The sequence below is a fragment of the Lissotriton vulgaris genome, chromosome 10, assembly GCF_964263255.1.
Source record: "Lissotriton vulgaris chromosome 10, aLisVul1.2, whole genome shotgun sequence".
In the NCBI taxonomy this organism is placed as follows: Eukaryota; Metazoa; Chordata; class Amphibia; order Caudata; family Salamandridae; genus Lissotriton; species Lissotriton vulgaris.
In genome coordinates this window covers 638,847,380-638,869,213 of record NC_141698.1, presented here as the reverse complement: position 1 = coordinate 638,869,213, position 21,834 = coordinate 638,847,380, and positions in this window count along the sequence as shown.

Here is a 21,834-nt window from a genome sequence, read left to right as displayed (position 1 = left end):
ATACCGTGAGAGGCGGGAAGTTCGCCAGGACAGGGCCAGAGGTGGGCAGATGGGCTAGCTCTTCCGGCAAGGTCGAGAGATCGACTATCGGTCTCGGGGGGGAAGGAATCCTGCATCTGCCTAATTTTGGTGGTAAAAAAATTAGCAATGGTATCAGCCCAGGTCTCAGCCGGTACTTCCTGTATTGAGTTCGATCGCAGGGTAGTGAATTCCCTTACGATCGAGAAAATCTCCTTACAGGAATTAGCTGCTTCCTCAATTCTTTTAGCGAAGTAGCATTTCTTTCCCTGTAGGACTAGTCTATGATAGGATTTAATCATAGATCTGTAAGTCAGTTTTGCCTCGGCATCATATTGGGCTCTCCATGTCCGTTCGGAGAATTTACATTGTCTGCGGGAGTGGGCCAACTCCGCCGTAATCCAAGGGGCCGAGACCCGTTTGATGCCGGATCGGGGCGGCTGTGGAGGGGCAAGCTCATTCAATCTAGCTAAGAGCCAGGTCTGCAGGGTTTCGAGGTCATTGTCCAGATCACCAGTGTAGGACACAGGATGGTTCAGTGGATCTGTAAGTGGGTGCATGAGTATCTGAGTGGGTGGATAGGCCTTTGAGTAGGTCAGTGAGTGGCTGCATCAGTCTCTGAGTGGGTGCATGAATCTCTGAGTAGATCTTTGAATGGGCGCATGAGTGTCCCAGTGGGTTTGTGGGTTGGCGGATGAGTTTCTGAATAGGTGTGTGAGTGGGTGGATGACTATCTGACTAGGGCTGTGCCTGGATGAATGAGTCTCTGACTGGGTCTGTGACTGGGTGCATGAGTCTCTGACTAGTTGCGTGACTCTGTGTGAGGGCATGCACGAGTCTCTGAGTACATTTGTGAGTGGGTGTGTGTGTGTCTCAGATGGTTTGTGAGTGGGTGCATGATGCTATGAGCGGGTCTGCGAAGGGGTGCATGAGTCTCAGAGTAGGTCTGTGAGTGGTTGCATGAGTGTCTGTGAGGGTCTGTGAGTGGATGCATAAGTCTCTGAGTGGGTTTGTGAGTGGGTGCATGGGGCTCTGAGGGGGTCTGTGAGTGGATGCATGAGTCTGTGTGGGTCTCTGAATGTATGCATTAGTGTGCGAGTGAGTTTGCCAATGTATATTTTTTTGTTTGCAACTGTATTGTGATGCTGCACAGGTGCCACGCTTATCAGCAGACCACTACATTCCATCCAATTGGGTAAGGGTACCCCCTACCCAGACCCCTTTCAAGGTTTACTTCCATCTCCCGGGATCGTGTTCTGCTTTATAAATTGGCGACCGCAACTCTCTACACAGATTGCAGCCATCCAATTACAGTATTGCTGCTAATGCACAGAGTCACAGATGGTTCACATCCCTAGATATACAAATTTGGATTATTTTTTATATCTCTAAAACTACTGAACCGATTTACACCAAATAACAATAAGCACTCGTTCTGGACCAAGAGCAAGCTTTCTGCCAAGTTTTGTAGTCGTGCTCAAAATTTCCTACGGGTATTTACATTGGAAAAAGACTTTTTTGATTACCCCCTTTTTCTCACGATTACTCCAAATCTTTCCAGGCACAACAAGACATACTATGCCACTTTTTGTGGAAAATTTTGTCAGGAATCGTCATGTGGCGCCAAAGATATATGCAAGTCAAAAAACACTTTTTATGAGATAATTGTGGAATTGCATGAACAAATAAAAGATAATTAAATGAGTACAGAAACAGTGTCTATTGTAGTCAAACTGAGGATGGTGAAGCCTCAACATTGTATAAGCACACAATTGAAGGGCTATTCAAAACTTTACTATATCCTGTGAAATTGTTATAAGGCAGCAAGGGGTGAAACACAAAAAACTGCGGCCAACCCGCTATAACAGTTCAACACCAATTTGCCAGGCAATTACAATAACTGGGCTTTCTATGACAGTCTGCTCATGTTTATGAAAGCAACTGAGCTAACTGCCACTTGCCACCCACTAGACTGCTTGGATTTTAAAGTGTATCATGTGGTAAAGTATCTGTTCTGGCTTTGTACTGAGTTACAGAAGAAGCCCAGTGTCTACCAATGCACTCAAATATGCTCAATCAAGTTACAATTACAGAACAGCGGTCTTAAGAAATCAAGTGTGGCAAAGGTGCTGTATAAAATTAGGAACAGATAAAGACACCAACATCAAATAAGTCAAGATTACCAAAACTAAACAAACTGCGGCTGACCCGCAGCTGTAAAAGTACGCAACATCAGTCTTAAGAAATCAAGGGCCAGATGTAGGTCACCAAATACTGGTCGGTAACGGCCGATTTCGGCCGTTACCGACCGGTATTTGGTGATTGAGATGTAGGGGGCCTAAATTGTACAGAATCGGTAAATTTACAGATTCGGTAAATTTACCGATTCTGTAAAATACCGATTCGGTAAATTTACCGAATCGGTAAAATACCGATTAGGTAAATTTACTAAATCGGTAAATTTATATATAGGTGACACTGCAAACAGTGCCACAGGCCCCTAAGAATTCGTTATTTACCATGTAATACTATTGCATGGTAAATAACGAATTCCTGTGTACATGCACATCTGGGCATGTACATGTGTGCCATGTGGCACACAGACATGCCCTAAGGGCATGTCTGTGTGTCACATGGCACACAAGGCAGAATCAGGGGTGCAACAGGGTGTCAAAGTGACACCCTGTCCCCCTTGTCAATTCGGTAATTTTACCGAATCGGTATTTACCGATTCGATAATTGCCATAGGTTCCTATGGGCCTCAAGGCCCATAGGAATCAATGGCAATTACCGAATCGGTAAATACCGATTCGGTAATTACCGAATCATTCCGATTCGGTAAAAATTACCGAATGATTACCTACATCTTATTTACCGAATCTAAAATACCGAATCGGTAAAATTTGGTATTTTAGAGTCGGTAAATAAGATTTACCTACATCTGGCCCCAAGTGTGGTGAAGATGCTGTATAAAATTCGGAACAGATAAAGACATCAAAGAAATCAACATTACTAAAACCAAACAAACTGCGGCTGACCCGCACATGCTTAATCAAAGTCATAGCCCTCCAATGAGCTATGAAATGGGAAAGAAGGCAATGCGATGGAGATAATATACCGCACCACTTTCAAATACTCATGCTAAACCTCAATCTCAAGTAAGGGTGATGGTGCAACCACTCATTTGGAATATTGAAAGGGAGACTTACTACAATCCAAAGTAGCAAGTCAGCAATAACATACAACAAATTATTAGGCGCCACACGGCTAGATCACACATGGTTATTAAATTATTAGACATTTAAACAGTAGTAAAGGTTCAATAATGGAAGCAAGAGCAGCAAGTCGTTTTAAAGAGGCTGGGTCCTTCCTCACAATAAATGTCACTAATAGTGATCCACCTTAAACCAAAAACACCAATGATGATAAAACAGGTCCTAGGGAACTCTTTCAATTGCTAGAGAAAGCATCAAGAAGGGAAATTAACAAAAGCTGGGAGATGATCACTATGGAGAAATATTTGGAAGTTGTCAGAATTCCATGAGGGTGATTTTCATCATGCCCAATCGCCCAAGCACCACTCCAGAAATACTAGAGAAATGGGGTATGAATAACTTGGAATGTTCAAAAATACAGTGAAGATAATAGTAAAATATGACAAAAGATGTTTGGATAAACGTATAGATGAAATCAAAGAACTGAAACAAGAAATTACCCAAATCAACAGACCACAGACAACGTAAGGCAAGAAATAGAAATCAAATTAGATCAATATCAGGATGAAATCAAAGAAAGGAAACAAAGTTTATCAGAGATGTAAATAATTTACATCTCTTTTACAATTACAATTGTTTGCAACTTTGTGTCACTTTCCATGACTTAGCGGGGGCACAAAGTTGTGAGAAATCTGTCACTTATTGTTATGGTGGCTCAGGACGTTTTTAAAGTGATTTTATCCCTGGCACTGTACAAATATTTTTATTGGGGGCATTGCCAGATCAAGATATGGTGTGTCTCAGGAAATTGATACAACAAAATTTCAATTGAATTGACATATGCTTTCATTTTGATTGGCCCGTCACACTATTCCAGATGTAAACAGCTCGCTATCGGGCTTCCCTTTATTACTCTACTAGGGAAAAAAAAAAATCCCCAATACTCCTGTTGGAAAGCGCAACTGATCGGTTACAGGTATTTTCTATTATAACCTGCTGAAGGCACGTGGATTTTTAGATATCTACTGTACTGCTATGGAGAAACCTGCAGTCGATTCTTGTGTTTTGGAACAATTAAGTAGTTTCTCGTGTCTTTTTGTTTTTGTTTTTTGTTTTAACTTAACAATTAGAATTTCGAATTTTTCTTTCTAGGACTATTCTAGTCCATTAGAAATAATTCTAAATGGCACTCTACGAAACATTAGAAACAGTTGTGACTGCCCAACTGGAATTTCTTCAAGGAAATGCATATAGAATTGTTAGCATCTAATTTCCTCTTACAGCAAAACACTCTTTTGATGTAAATTGTATGTGGCATGATTTCTTTGCTGACTGCTCTCTATAGATATTTGATGTTGCTGCAGGCTGGCAGGTACTTGTAATGCTTCTACATATCCTGCGTTAGTGTGTGTTTTTTTTAATCTTATGTTTTTAGTTTATTTATGTTTGCATCAAAGTTATTTGAACATGTTTCCCTGCAAAAGCAGTATGAATCCATAAATAAATTATCAAGCACAGAGGAAGTGACTGATGCGGGCCATGACACTGAACACATTTACTTCAACGTTTCACAAAATGCTCCATTGCAAAACTGTTTTTCATGCGTGTACGTAAATTCTCATCGCCATATTATTTTGACATTTTGAATTTTGATACATTTGCTTTCCAAATTGAGAAGCGCCCCCCCCCCCCCCCAACAACCCCTATCTCGTTGAACGACCTATCTGCTCCCTCCCCAGTCCGAAACTGTTTAGGTGAAGTCATTGCAACCTAAATATGACCTTATATTAACAAAAGTACTATTATGTATTATTGAATCCGCGCTATAAAATTGAGAAATATAGTTGTAAAAAAAAAAAATCAAGACATTAATAAAGTTCGCATTTCAAGCAGCCTATCAACATTGGGTGTTGGATGGTAATACTTCACCCGGTTTTAGGGATATTAGGGCTATCGTTTACCCACAAGTTGATCTCCTCTACACTGCTGTACAATGGGGAATAACATGCAGAACTATATGTTTCAGCATCACCTCCATATTCAAACATGGAGCTGCAGGGGTATCTTCCACTGGTAGTGCTCCAGGTGTAACTTGTAGCATTTATACCCGGTTAAAAATATGGCATTACCGCGCCTGGGAATATTTTATGTATCAATATCGCATCACTCATAATTCCCAATCCTGCCATTACAAGAAATGACTGCCAGAATGAGGAAATATGAGCCACTTCAACGAGATACATTTACAGTGGAATTCAAGTCTTAGGGGAGTAGACTTAATACTGGCTTCCTTCACACTGCTTTGTGGTTCACTGCTGCAACATAGTGCAGAACACATTAGGATACCAATGAGGCGCATTGACGTAACATGCAAAGGTCTGGAGTTGTGATGGAAGACATAGGTGAGGTGAATAGGACTGCAAGCCTGGCACTATCATTAGGGATTTGGCAGCACTTAGGGGCTTATTTACAAGCCCCTTGTGCCGTCGGTGCATCTCTTTTTTTGACGTCCCCCGCAGCGCAGAGTGCAGACCCATATCACCGAGGCCAAGCAAAGCCACCTTAATTAATTAATTGTGGGTTTGTAATGCGCTAGAATCGACTCATGAAGGAGTATCTCTGCGCAGTAGACCGCTGGGGAACCCGTCCTGGCTTTCCCTGTGAGATGGTCCCTGCTGGGTATCTCCAAGGTGAAACCAGGCATCCCCGGCGAATGTGGGGGGCCGTTGTGGAGATGAGGCAAGCTAATGCCCAGAGTTGCAGAGTGTGATCCCTGGTTAGAGTAGGCACCGAGGTGAGAATTATCGAGTCCGCTGACCCTGGTCCACGACCCTGCCGCGTCGGGAATTGAACCCTGGTCCCAGGCCGTCCTCTGCTCTCGAGTCTGCCGCCTCTAACCAGTGAGCCACACCACTCCACTCCTTGCATGGGTTTTCATAGGCTGGTAGATATGATGCAATGCAAGGCACCGCAAGTTGCTGCTTTGACTTATACTGCATCAGTGAGACGTTCCATGGACGTTACCATGGGTTTTGCCATGCAACGCCCATGAATTTTGACACATTCCCATATTTATAAGGATTTGAAAACCTGGGAATGCATCAAAGCTGTACGCCTCCCCAGGGGAGGTGTAACCAGGAGATATCTTTATTTCTCCTTGTATTTCCTCTTTCTACATGTGCTGCATTCTGCAGCACACATAGAAAGAGGATAGTTTTTGTGCAGGAAGGTGCCCTTTCCTGCACTAAAACAATCCTGCCTACAACACAGACACACAGGCACATGGTGCACGGGTGCCTGCATTGGTGTAAGGTACCAAATTGTTCACCAGCACAAGAGAAAGGACAAGACTTGTCTTCTTTCTGTAAATACAGTGCATTCCTGCCCTTTCATTTTGACACCGGGCGGGCCAGCAAGAAGAATAGCACTGTTGCCCTATGCCAACAACTCGTGTATAAGCGCCTTAGAGTCTTAAACTCACTCATACATGATGTATAAGGGAATGGGGAGGAGGCTGATCTGTTCTGGTGTCAAGCTAAATAGATGGCGGTGATGAAACTGTAGAAAGGAAAGGGAAGTGGAGGGACATGGGGGAAGCTCTCAAATAAAGCGTGATCAATTTGTTGGCAGTGCTGAAAAAGCTGTGTATCATAAGGAGGGCGGGTATAAATCCGTGGCAAAAAAGCTGCAGCAATTTCACTGCACTTCCTTTTGAAGTATATTTGTAATTCCTAGGTTTCTGTGCTATTTCTTTGCTTCAAAAATGTATTTGACTTGTCTGCGTAGCACTCTATCTCTGCATTTAAAACAGGTTTTACAAGAAAGCAATTCCGAAGCAGATATCCGGGCTTTTCTGATGATAGGATGGCTCCTGCAACCAATTCAGGAAAATAGCACTCTGAAGTATGTGACACTTATATAGAAAATGAAAACGGCACAAAATAACAGTCAACAAGCTCTTGATGAAGCAAGTAAAATTAGTTTAAAATATGTGTTTAACTTGTGAAAATAACAAGAAAATGCCCTAAGAAATGCAATATGTACTTTTAATAAACGTGCAAATTAACGTGTAGAATGATTAGCATAATTTTGTTTGTACTAACCATCCACTTCTATTGTATTTACGCTGTCAACCTAAACTAGGCCTCATTTATTTCTCTATTTTCTGCATTTCTTTAATTTCAACTTTTCTTAAAAAATATAAAATGTTTGAGCACGTTGAGATCCTTAATTGTTATGTCAAATTGTTTAATGTGCTGGCATTAAAAAAAAAAAATCTTTACTTCTCAAGCTACATGTGCTCATTGTATTTGGTTAGATTTTAGCTGTCATTCATTCACAATAATGAATACTGACAGTATATTAAAATGATAGTGTATGAAGAAAAATGTGAAGCTCATGATATAATTCCGTAGAAGTTACAATTAGAATGTTTCTGCTTTAGTCTAGTTCATTGTCGCGCAATTGAGCTCTGAATTTCTAATATTGAGTAAGCTGTAGGGTTCCTGTGGGGACTGAGAGTGAAACTAATGTACAAGAACAATCGCAACTTAGTAGACTGCTTGCAGATCATGCTTTGCTGTCTTCGTATGTTTACCTTGGGAATGAAGGATGTAGCAGACCATCAGGCGATGCTTTTACCATTGTTCTAAGATGACCTAACACCAAAGAAGATGAACACAACACACAAGTTTGTGTGTTTAACCCCTTCACTGCGGCGGCTATTCCGCCGCAGTGCTCAGGGGGTGGGGCGGCCGCGCGGCGGGCGCATGCTGGTGACGGAACCGCTCCGTCACCAGCCGCGGTTGCGCTGTGCTCATGACGGAGCGGTTCCGTCATGGCCCCGCCCGCTCAATAGAACATTCAGCGCAGGCGCGGAATCCACGCCACGCAGGCGTTCCGAGCGGGCCGGGACGGAACCGCTCCGTCATCAGCACAGCGCGACCGCGGCTGATGACGGATTGGTTCCGTCACCAGTATGGGAGGGGTTAATGTTTGTGTTCCTACTTAGGGGACTTCAGAGCTCTTCCACTACCCTTTCCTTTGAGCATGCTCTGAGAGCTTTCTGCTGTTGTGACTAGTCCAGACTAATTGTTCTGTGACTATCCTTTTCCTGGCATATACCTTTTACATTGTGAGCTATGGCGAATAGTGATTTCCAAATTCCTTTAAGAATACAGCTACTGCTGTGACTAACTTCTAATTTGAGCAAGGAGAAAAGTTCCCAGAACTGCTATTTATTAGGAGTTTAATTAAAATCTGAATTCTATTCTAAATGCGCCTTAAAATTCTCGCTCTTTTCTAAAAAAGGACTCTTTATGGGTTCTGGTAGGTTAAGATCCAGTAAAGTAGATTAGGGACTTAGGTCACTTTTTTTTATAGAACACGCTGTAATATTTTCTGATTTTTGATAACCATTATTTTTCTTGCAAATTCTGGAAACGAATTTATCAAATATTCTAATCTGCATAAATAGATTACAAACCAAATTACTAAACTTAAAAAGATAAATAAAGGTTTTAAAATTATTCTAAAGCTCTCATTATTGAGTGAACATTATAAGTAGTGTTTTAAAATGGTGGTAAAGATCCAGTCAACCGGTAGAATAAGAAGGCGGGGAGTTGAAGACCACCTTTGTAAGTCAAGGGTTGAACTAATTTAATGAAAAGACATTTACGCACACTCAAATGGGCATATCTTTCAGAGGTCATTGGAATCAAAAGAATAAGTGTAGCCTCATTCCTAGATGTCATAAAGGTCCCAAATGGGGAACTGGGATGGAAATGAATCAGGAGGAATCCATCCACTTGCCTGGTGGGAGACTGAAAACTGGGGTCATAAGCCACAGAGTGGGTCTGGAAATGTAACAGAGTGGATGAGGCTAGAGAGAGGAAGGCTGTCTCTGGGTGCATATGGCTTCTGTTCTTGCGCAAAGCTTTTATGTGTGCCACAGTTGACATCCGCGCAGAGTTCACTTGATTCTGTCCAGCTGGTCATTGCCTGTTTTAGGGGTAGGTGGGATGGGCCCCAGGATTATTACTTTAATTGGTTTGAGGCCCAGCTAATTGCCTAGCTGCTTTTGATGTTTTCTCATCCAACCACCCTTTTGTTTGTGTATTTTCTGTGATAACTTTGCAATGGCTGATGTGCTAGACACCATGTAGCGAGGTGTGGCTCACTGGTTAGAGGCGGCAGACCCGGAGGCTGAGAACGGCCCGGGACCAGGGTTCGATTCCCGACGCGGCAGGGTCGAGGACCAGGGTCAGCGGACTGATAATTCTCGCCTCGGTGCCCACTTTGGGCAGTGATCACACTCGGTAACTCTGGGCATTAAGCTTGCCTCATCGCTACAACGGCCCCCCACAGACGCCGGGGATGCCTGGCTTCACCTTGGAGATACCCAGCATGGGACCATCTCACAGGGAAAGCCAGGACGGGTTCCCCAGCGGTCATTCGCGCCAGGATACTCCGGTAGTAATTGAGCGCGCTACAAAACACCTTACATTTACATTTACATTTACAAGAGCAGTTGCTTAAAATGGTGAATGGAATTCCCTACTCACCTTGCCAGTTGGAAGTTCATAAGTAAAGTTAGCAACTAAAAACTTCACAAGCATATCTTTTGTTGATAGGTTAGTCTTGTTCTTGCGCAGTGGGGTGTTGACTCCATCACCCTCAAGTTCTGACTCAGTAGGCAATACCCTCTCTTATGTTCACAAGCCTGGATGGTCAACTAATTAGATTATTCTGTATAATATTGACTCTATCTTTAAACTCGTATCCTTAAGCCACCCTTTACAAGTAAGCTACAAAAATATCAGTCTATTTCATATTACTTTGTGGCAATTTTTAGCTTCAAAACTTTGTGGTGTAAATGTGTCTCTTTCATTATTTTAATACCATGAGGGCTGGGAGTTGCTTGCAAAAGAGGTCCCTCTAGAATCTTCAGGTTTGATGCTGGTGACCCATATGCAGTATGACAACTTGTATTTCTGCTTACCAAACTAAAGGAGACATTTGCACATTGGTGAGGAGCCTGCCAACCCGGCAGATAAGCGGAGTTTCAGGCCTCCGTGTCTATGGCAGAGGTTCGCCTGTAGGTAGGTAGGTAGGTAAAAATTGGAATTCTTGTTTAGACACATTCCTATAAAATAATAAATAGACATTTACAATAAAAACTCCCTAGCCTGGCAACCCCCTGTCCAATATACAATTGTTAAAACAACCTATTCAAGACCCCCATGTCCAACCACATTTTAAACAATTCAGCAAATTTCCACCAATTATCAGTTTGGTACTCAATAGTCCTCCATTGAGTCAACACAAGGGTTGGTCAGCATTAACCAATACTAATCTTGTACAATAATTCTAGCCCTAGCTCGTTTTTTAGAAATTTGCTAATGCCCAAGCCACAAACCACGTCTGAAAAACCCATATTCGTGAGAAGTGCCAGTGCCTCATTGTGATGGCGAATATTATATTTTAAAAAAGCGGTTTTAAAATCAAACATCAAGTACTATGAGAATGCAAACAATCTAATAATTGATGAACATTAAAATTTGCACTCTGTAACCCACAAGTACAGTTGTAATCAGAATCAAATAGTAATTCAAACTTCTCCTGTTTTAGATATCAAAAATTCAATGCCACCCAATATTTTAATAACAGCATGGACATCTGGGGTTTCAGGATGTGCTATATATATAAGGATACATCCTTACATTATCCCAGGACTCCAACATGCAGCTCACTGAGAGTTTTCCTGCAAATGAAGATCTGCTGCCCTAGATTTTATTTTAGAGCCATCGCTCAGATCCGCATTTAATAGATGGGATGCCTCCATTACTTTACATTTTCCCACATCCAGTGTCGCCGTGATTTTTACTAATCTATTTCTGACTTGGGCATCCCACTTTAGTTCACTTCTTGATATTGCCATGGCACAGAGAATTGCCACCTTTTGAACCTCCGAGGTCTAATGTTTGTCCCAGAGGCATAAGGTTGATTTATAGGCTAAATATTCCACACCTGCAGGTTCCCTTCTAGCTGTATTGCTGGTCACATTTCTCTTTTGGGCAGGACTAATAGCTTTTTCAGGCACTTACCATCGCACTTCTCTCAGCTTACCTCTGTAATTAGGATCAGCAGCTCTGCTCCATATAGGCATTGGGTTGGTACCATGGCATTATAAGCGGTAAATACTGGGGACAGGGAAGGTCCTCTGAACGTGTTTTAAATCCACCTGTTAGACGTCCTGAGCCCACTTTTGTTGCCTGGTAATTAAAATACCTGAACCTACATATGATAACTGTCCCATCTGCCAGGTCTCCTGAAAGCAAATAATCATATTTTCCTCCCAATTTGAGTCGACCTATTGTCTGCTTTAATATTCCAAATCATGAGCATTCAATGGAAAAACACCCAGGCTTGTAGGAAGATGATCTACCTAGTCTACCTGCCCCCCAACTCATCCCCAGGAGGAGACACTCTCCCAATCAACACTAAGACATACTCATCTGTTACGGAGGGAGATAGAGTGCTACTGTAACCTCTAAGATAGTAAAAAACTAACTATAAAGGAGGGCAACACATTATCACATAATTTAAGCAAACATCCATGGGATTCAAGCTGTAATCACTTATGATCAGATGGTCATAATCAAAGTCTATCTCTGTTGCAAATAAATGTTTTCTCCAAGTGCTGGATTTTTCAAATATTCTTTATATTTATTTATTCAATTTTCCAATGTTCTGGACAGGCTTAGCCAATGCGTTTTGTCCGAATGAAGGGACTTCATAAGGGCAAACATTATCTCATATATAATTTAGTCAACCTGTTTCTCCTCAATTCCAATACTTTTATATTCACAAAATGTTGTTCGTACGTTGAGCAAAGAAATACTGCCACTTCCTTTCTGAATCGAATGGGAGTTTTTCTTGACCTAACGTACAAACAACATTGAATGAATATAAATTTAATGCTATTGAGGGGAAACAGGTTGATGTAATTATATATGAGATAATATTTGCCCTGATGAAGTCCCTACATTTGGGCGAAACACCTTGGCTGGGTCTGTCCATCTGATCATAAGTGATTACAGCTTTAATCACATGGAAGTTTGCATAAATTATGTGATAATGTATTGCCCTCCCTTATAGTTCATTTTTTACAAGTTGATGGAGTTTTCTTGGCAGTCAACATTTTTTGAGCAAGCATAAAAATAAGAGAATTGGGAAGACGGACCAGTGCAATCTTGAGAATCACTAATGCCATCCATTTGTGTAGTAACCTGTAATCTACCATGGTTATATCCCATTAGATGGGGGGGGGGGCGAGAAGCCATCTGTTTCTATTAACTTGAGTTTATGCCGGCGTGGCTTACTAGTAATGGCATCCTGGGCTGGGGGGTCACAATCTCTCCTTCTGGCACAATTCATATCCCTAAATCCCTGAGATTGTCTCCAGCTTCTGCTACCAAATAAAAAAAAAACAGGAGAGGTAAAGCAGACTTACGTCATTTCCCTTCCTGTTGCTGATTCTCTAAAGGCCACCTGATCTTTATCTCTAAGTCACATTTCCTCCGGATCTTGCACCAAGCAAACCTTTTCAATAGATTAGACGTTTTCAGAGGCTTCCACTTATTTCCGTTCCTTCCTTTCCGCATGACATCTACAATCACATGGTTTACTCTAGGAGCCCTGTGAGGGGCCTCTCTAAATACCTAATGTGAAGACCAATCAACTCGGCTGTCCATTGAATTGTCAAGGGCATTCATGTGCTTTAAGCTCTCTACCATGACCAAGGGAATATTTTTATTAATCCCACTAGCAGAACTGTCCACCCAACTTGCCTTCCTTGGCCCTTTACCGTTTGGTTTTCATCTACGGTTACCCATAACCTTAGGGCCTGACTTCACTGAGGGCAGGGGCCTTTTCTATCTGCAACTCATCTGTTTGCCAAGAAATGTTCCCTCCTTCTTTTACCCTACTGCTTCTTCCTTTCCTATCCACTACTTTTGGCATTTTAACCAACACATTCGAGAGGTTACTTGATATTTTGCCTCTACATGTGCCTTTCCATGGCTTATGACAGCTTAGCTGCCACTTCCCAAACCACTGTGAAATCATCTTTTCACCAACATCAGCCTTTTTGAGATACACAGAGGATTTCCCCTGCCCCCCACTCTCTGACGCCTCCACACTAGGCACAGGAGTTAGAGAGGGCACCAGTCTTACAAGGGGAGGCATACAGTAGTTTATTGATTTTAGTTAACCGAGGATCTTCCTTTGGATATGGGCTTCTGCTCTCAAGTATTCATTAGTAAAGAGGGATGATTCCAGTAAGCCATGCAAGGCCTTTTGCATTAATACTAACATGCTCAAAATCGGGGAGGGGCCAGACAGTGAAGAATTTATATTCACCGTAGAAGAGGCAAAGTTCCCTTGATACCGCCCTTGATGAGTCATGCCTGCTTGATCAATCATAGCAGCAGTAACTCCCTTGGGTATGACGCTTAAGGTGCCTCCCTGCTCCTCCAACTACCTCCATTCGCCCCCCCCCCCCGGCCACCGACCTCTCCTCAGAGGCTGCATAGCTCAGCTTAGAGGGTGGAACAAACATTGTGAAGATAAACCGGGATGGGTCCTTTCAATGTCCTTAAATTGTATCCAGTGACTCCAGTTGATCTTCTATTGGGGAGCTCCTGAGACGGTAATTCCAGAATCCTGTAGGACTATGTTCAAGGGCTTTTGCTGAAGACAACATATACGCATGTCCTAGGGATCCATTCAGTTGGAGGAGACTTGCATGCTCCCCTTCTATTAGTGGGGCACTTGCCAATCCAGAAGAGTCTTTTAAAACTGCTGCAAGCTCATGTGGGTCCTGTGCCCTTTTCCTGATCTTAGCTTAAACCAGGGGCTTTGTGCCACTTTTCTTTTGAGGCGGCATCCCAAGCGAGTTCTACAGATATCTGGGACTTTATTTAGCTTAGCTGTACAATAGTGGTCAAAATAGAAGAGAAAACCTGTGCAGGATCTCACTGAGAGTCGCAAGACACACCCAAGCCACACCGCTTCTGAAACTCCCAGAAGAACTACTGCCCTAGGGAGAGGTTTCCATATGAACCCCCCCTTCCCCGGGTGCTCATCCCCGACCTCCTCATGCCAAACTTAAAGCCTTGTAGTTCAAGTTTTTTCATCATCTAGAAGCCCCCTGCACTCAACCTGAGTGCAGTCAAAGCTGTCAGGGCCAGCATTGAAAGAGCAATACCAAAAATTCTAATTGAACATATCAGATGCAGCTCTGTGATTACTATGCTGGCCCTCATTAACAGAATAATAGGTTATGGAAGTCACGTCATCTGGAAGCTTACGAGAAACCAAGAAGCAACCGTACTTCTCGCTACAAAGTATCTTCAGGGTCTCGCTTGCAGCCGCATTCCTCCAGTACAATATCTGGTTACTATTGCTCCCACTCAACGGACACCTCCTGAGAAACCCTCTGAAGTCTCCACAGGTGCTCAGTGCCCCCAAACGCTGCAAAATTGAGGCGGTGCACTAAACATGATGACCACCATGAGAGCCGCTGTCCTTGCCTCAGCCATAGATTCCCCAAAACTCTGAAGCATTCAGCCATGGATGTCTCTCCAGCAGGAATCTGAACTGGCGGCCCTAAAGTTCAGATCCCATGGCCATTGAAGGTGTGTACAGCTTCTCACATAAGCAGCCGCCACAACCATCGTGGCTTCGTTTGCCTCATCTCACTCTCTGGTCTCACTATGAGTGGCTCCTTCTCCTTTGCCTGTTGTGCCAGGTGCACCCAGATGACCGCGGCTGGCCCAATATGGAGTTTTCGACCTATCGGGCTCTTGGACGCTGTATCGCTTCACTCCACTCTCCTCCACCTGCCCCATCTCTCACTTCTGGCGTTCAACCCATTGTAATTCAAGATTTCCGCCTACTCTCTGGAAGTTTCAAAGCCTTCAGTGCATCCACCTGTGTGATATATGCACTGAAGGCAGAGGTGTTTGTGGGTGCCATGTTTATGGTGACACTCAGCAAACCTTTTGTGTGACTTACACTACAAAAGTGAGTGTTTATTTCTGAAAAACATCTGAACCCACTGGCGTGATCAGCACCACTGTTGGATTTGTGCACCATAGAGATTATGTGCGTTCATTACATCTCTAATTTAGTTCATAATGACTTTCACATTCCATAAACACCAGGATAATTGCAGGTTCTTAAAATGTCCACTCACTTTTTCATTAGGATGCAAAGGACAAAGATTATTTCTCATAAATCAGTACTTTCACCAAGCCAAAGGAATGCTTGCAACATACAACTGATAACCATGGCTACATGTGGTGATCAATCGCCATGAAGAATCATTATTGCTCTGTTCACAGAAGGAACTGCTAAATTAAATATTAGGCAAGTAAGAAGGTCTTGGTCCATCCTTTCTGATGTTGAACGTGAAGTCTTCAAATTCCTAGAATGATGACGGAAGGGCAGAGGGATCCAACATTTTGTAGTCATTGGTGGTTGGCACATGTTGGCTACTGAAGTGAGGACCATTCCTCAGATTCCCAATCACCACACACCATCAGTCTAATGAAAACATCTCGACTAAATCTGGAAACCATTTTTAAGTGGCACAGAAACATTGGGCAGATGAATATGAAGTATTACACTTCTCTGTATAGTTGATGGTGGCCTAGTGCAGATGGATTTTTCTCTCTACTGCAGTATATGTGTCAATTAAACATTAGAAGGCATATGGTAAAATATAGTAGACACACTGTAGGTGCACAACACGACAAAAACCCTTCCTTTGAGAATTCATTCAGAGGTTTAAAAGTCTGTATCTCCAAAGAGCTACGAGTCGCAACTCCTTAAAACACAAATGCCACTGAGGGTTCAACATGTCAAACTACACAACCTGCCACTCATAACTGCTGAGAAGAGACCTGCAGCAGCAGAAGTAACTAAAAAGTCTGAACCACTGTGTAAGTGTGAAGATTAGGATCAAGTGAGGAAAAACCAACTTGTATATCCTGAGATGGTGGGTGGAGCCTAACCCATCCAATTACAATCAATTAGTGAGATGAATGATGGTGTACGATATACATATAAAAACAAAACAGGTCTGAGCATCAATGAATTGATGAAGAATAATCAGACTCTCAATGGAGGTATATCTAAGTCACCTTGGATATTCATCGTCCATCTTGGGCTTCTTTTTTCTAAGCATTATTTCTTCCCAGGCCTTATATTTTCCTTCATCACTAACAGAGATACTGCTGAGCAGGCACCTTAGGAGGACCAAGGCATTACATGGAGGTCTTATTTTCTCCTCTTCTGAGTGGTAGTCATCGCAGTTTCCTGCCTCCCTTGGTGCAGGTTCTTCTTATGGTTTCTGATCTACTCTTCGTCAGTCCAATCACAGGTAGGGCTAGAATATATCTCCATATTATGTATGCTAATGTTGTTGGGGGTTCAAGTGTGGCTACAGCAAAAACCTGCAATCACCAGAAATTGCCAAGCTAGGGTACTACCATCACCCACATCTTCCACCCCTCCTTACGAAGTTAACCCTACCACTCACACTAAATAATTACGGAATTATGAGGTCCGTAGAATTTTAGGGATTCATCCTCACAATTTTACAGTCATAGATAAAGGCAGTATTTCTACACTGGAACAATAATGATTTTGCCTTTGTTACAGACTATCCTCCCACAAGGCAACAAATAATCTTGTATTTGTAACACAATGGGGCATATTTACACGCCCCTATTGCTACAGGAACACCACTTTTTTTATAATGTTCCTGTGGCGATAAACCCTTCGCCTTATTAGGCAGCGTTAAGCCACTTGGTGGCTTAACACTGCCTTGTAAATAAGGCCCCCTTTCACGCTACACTTGGTGTGAAAGAGGTGAGCAATGGATGTTGCAGTGTGCGTCCTGCTGCAACACCCACTGATTTTGACACTGCCCTCTATTTACAAGGGTGGTGTAAATAGGAGGCAGCACCAAAATTGAGACCAGAGAAAACCTGGTCTTAACATGGTGAAACGCAGTGAAATGGTTAAGTTTTCCTCATTTTAGCTGTTTCTATGTGTGCAGCACACACAGAAACAGCAAATCGTCACAAAATCGCCATTTAAAAAATGACGATTTGCAACTTCTTTGTGTGCTGCACAATGCAGCACACATGGGAGTTACACATCGACATTCTGGATTGTTTATGTGCGGGAAGGGGCACCTTTCTGCACATACACAATCATTCCCCCAAAGCAGGCACCCTTGCACTATGGTGAAAGGGTGCCTGCCTTGGTTCTGGGCAGCTAGATTTAGCTCCAGCGCGAGAGGAAATGTAGGGGTGCACCGCCATTCTTGTGAATACGGAGCATCCCTGCGTTTTATGAATAGCGGAGCGTGGCATTAGCAATTTTTACTCAATGCCACGCTTCGCCATTCCGTTGTAAATATGCCCCAATGTTTTTCATGCGGTTTGCTATCATTTGTATTTTCTAAACGTGCAAATACCTGTCTGGCAGTTCTGCATCCTTTATTGGGGGGGATGGGGGGATTACGCTATTCTGCACCCTCTCCTTCGATACAGACGTCACCGATTCCTTTCAAGTCTTCTGCAATTGATACTTTATAAAAATGTAATTTTGAAGTAGTTTAGTGGTTTCAGGGTCCCAGCTCCTTAATAATTGAGGCGACGCTTGCAGATCTGCACTGAAGGACTAACAGCTGTAGCATATTTTGATATTAATGAAGTCGTATAAATTATGCATCAGCCAGTACAGTGAGCGCAGTGTGACACTTATTACTGCTGCAGCGTTAGTGACTGTGATATACTTTGCATTTCATTTTGCTTCGATTGCGTTCTGCTGTCTGCGGCACGGTGTCTATAAATGAACTAAACAGACCTAAATTAATAGCTTCAGCAGCGTTCTAAGAGATTTGATGTTTCCCTTTAGTGTTTATTGATTGGGTCCCTATACTGTACAGACAATGAAAGCTACTCTATAGTTTTTGTTGAGTTAATTAGTCCACTGGAATATAAATATCCCCATATTGGCGACAGAGGCTTTGTATTTCTGGTTAAGTCACTGAAATTCACAAGTTATGGTTGGGACCAAAATCGATAATTTACACAACAGACATGCACATCATAACTCGCACCCCAAATGGTGTGCTCTTGACCTCACCAGTGACAGGTGCAATTACACATTCTGTATATAAACTTACAGATGATATTACTTCTCATCATACCATTATCATAATGAAATGGACCACTACAAATGAGGTATTTTTATGAAGAATGGCGATTGGTGTTTGAGTTATGGTTTGTATGTGTGCTGTGGGAGTTATACATTGTGGTCCTAACCATCACTTGTGAATTTTAACGATAATTCTGTTTTAATTTGGAACCATTACTCCACTTTAACTGTGATTTTTTTGGGAGTGACTACCTAATGGTTTTTATAAATATATGTTGAATTATTATGACCAAAGCTAACTATAGCATCACTCTAACGTTCATTTTTTCAGTGATTTAAATTTTTTGTTATAATATATACTAAAGTGGCGCCAGCATGACTTGCAGCTGGTAAGGGGGAGGAGGTGTTAGGGGGATGCAGGGGTTGTGCAATGGAAAAAAAAATATATACACTTACCTTGCAGCTCTGCTCCTGTTCTCCTCATAGGACAGGAAGCCAGAAAGTACAGCCTGGCTCCCCTGACCAATTAAAACGCTGCAATGTGGCATTGTGATTCGTAGGCACCCAGGCTTCCCTGACCAAACACAACACTGCAATGCAGCATTGTGATTGGTAGGCACCCAGGCCCCCCTGACCAATCACAGGGTTATGATTGGTTTTGTGCGTCCTAGTTTGACGCTCAACCAGGGAATGGGGGCCTGGGCATTTTATCCATGCAGGAGAACAGAGAAGGTGTGCATGGCTGTTTTGGGTGGCCTGAGAGGGCTGACCAAACAGTCTTTGCGCAATTAGGAGTGGGCAAACCACTCTTCTCCTGCCCTGCTTTGAGAGCAATGCCGCCCGCCCACCCACCCACCCACAAAGGAAACATAAAATGATAATAATTCAAAGTTTTAATCATTTTATATTTCCTTTACTTTGTACTGCTCAAAAGCAGTGGGCGATGCTCCTCCACCACAGTGGAGGAGCCGCCACTGATATACTACATGAAACAGTTCCCTGCAAACAACCTACCATGGTCAGTCAGGGCGATTGCTTTGCACAAAAGTGGTTGCCCAGGGACTGGTCTTTGGCCAGGCTCTGATCCCACACTTCCTTTGGTGGTTAAACCCCTCTGCACATGGCCTTTGGACGTGCAAAGCCACAGTGGGCTCCAATGTTTTGCTTTTGGCCAGAGCTGGCTCATAATCCTCCATGGGAAGCCAACCCTGTCTGGACACCGGCTTCGGTTGTGCGCAATGAAGGTTGGCCCCATATCCCGATCACGCCATGATAGCCCAACCTCCAGCAATGTTAATCTTATAGGAGTGTTGTTCTTTCTGCTTGAGAAGGGTCTATTTGTGTGGGTTTGTGAAAATCCATTCAGAACAAAATTATTTTGGTTGCCATAAAGGTAAACCTTACCTGTTTAAAGACTCATAGGATTTTTTTCTGTCCACTGCAGCCAAAATTGCTGGAAGTTATTAGAACAAACCTGTCTCTCAGCTAGAGTAATAGAATAGAATAAGGGCTCTGTCAGGAAATCTGCTAGCTCCAGAAACCTGAACACTTGGTGCCTGATTAGAAGTCCTGTCACTTCTGATAAAAACCTGACACTTACTTATCGAAGGTGATCATTTTTATATAATCCAACTTTTTGGGGAATGGCATGCGATTTTTGGTTATTGCACCAAAATCGATCTCCCAGTAGAGAACATAGCACACAACACTGTCAGTTTCCTTTCTCCCTCCCACCTTCGATTGTGCACATCTTAATTTTTTTGGTGCTCAAGCCACTCATGCCACTACTTTTTCAAGCAGATCATTTTCCTTGGTCTGTGTGCACTGCAGGAAACTTCAACTGATCACCTGCTTAATGTTTTTTAAGCTGTTCCTGTTCTTCACATGCAGAGTAACAGATATATACTTGACTCGTGTGTATGCTCTGGGAAGTTACAAGTATCTTTCTCTCAAAAATAGCTCGGCCAAAATTCTGCACCGATTGTGATTGCGGTTGAGCCCTCTCTGCCTTACCAATCAGTGGAATGTTCACAAAGACATTGCGAGTTCATTGTGGAGAAAGTTTGGCCTGGGGGTTAATGTTGACGGGGTGAAAACAGTTTGCAACGCAAAATCTCAAGCTATGGTAAACTTCCATTACAAAGTGAATTCATACACACTATTAAAGACAATATAGAATCAAATAACAGAAGAGCATGCGTAAAAAAACACAATTTATTCAGAATAAATTATCGACATAAATTACTCAGTGCATCGTGCTACGTGAACGAACGGCTGATCTTAAAAATGAGCCCACCTAAAAACAACATTCATGTCCCTCAGCTGTTAGAGATAGTACAGGGCTGGTGGTGTACAATGCCGGAAATTACGCATCCTGAGCTAAGCAAGCAGTGTCCCAATGCACTTGTTGGGGTGCAGTAGTAAATAAGGTTTTATTGCATTGTGGAGAAGTGTGGCTCACGGTGTAGAGCAGGCAGACCCGGAAGCTGAGGTCAGACCCGGGACCAGGGTTCAATTCCCGACGCGGCAGGGTCTTGAGCTCAAATGTCCACGGACTCGATAATTCTCGCTTCGGTGCCTGCTCTAATCATGGGTTCTCACTCTGCAACTCTGGGCATTAAGCTTGCTTAATCTCCACAACGGCCCCCCTGCGGCGGGATGCCTGGCTTTCACCTTGGGGATGCCCTGTAGGGGCTATCTCACAGGGAAAAGCCAGGACGGGTTCCCAAGGCAAGCGCCGGGAAACCTCCGGGTAGCTGTGCGCTCAATAAATGCAATAATAATAATAATAATAATTGCATTAGTTCATATTGTGAGTGATTGGACAACAGCAGTTTCACAGCCTTTTGCTAGCCTTTTTTCAGCGCCTTGAGACCCTCACGGGTGAGTAGAGCGCTTTACAAATTTTGCTGATTGATTGATTGAGGCTTCTCGCTTTAAAAGGTTTTGTCAAAGAGGTAGGGCAGTCCAATCTCCTGAAAGGTTCTTTTTACATATGCTAGCAATTGGGATACTGAGACCTTTATCACATGCTGGACAACCTTTAATAATTGCTTGATTCAGCGCCGCTCCATTAGTCTGACACATGGATAGATACAGGATTAAGGACCTAGCTCTGATACGAAACTAATCCCCAGTTTCTCCTGGCACATGAAGTGTGGAGTAGACAGCGGGCCGACAAAACCTTTCTGCAAAAACTGTTTTTCTCCACCTGAATAGTGGCACAAGTTGGTACTACTCCAGATAAATTGCCACAGAGACACATTGGGGCATATTCTTTTTTACGAAGTTTTATATAGCGCGAACTTGACCCGGTAGCACCGGTTGCGTTACATGAGGACACACATTAATTTTTGTATGGCAC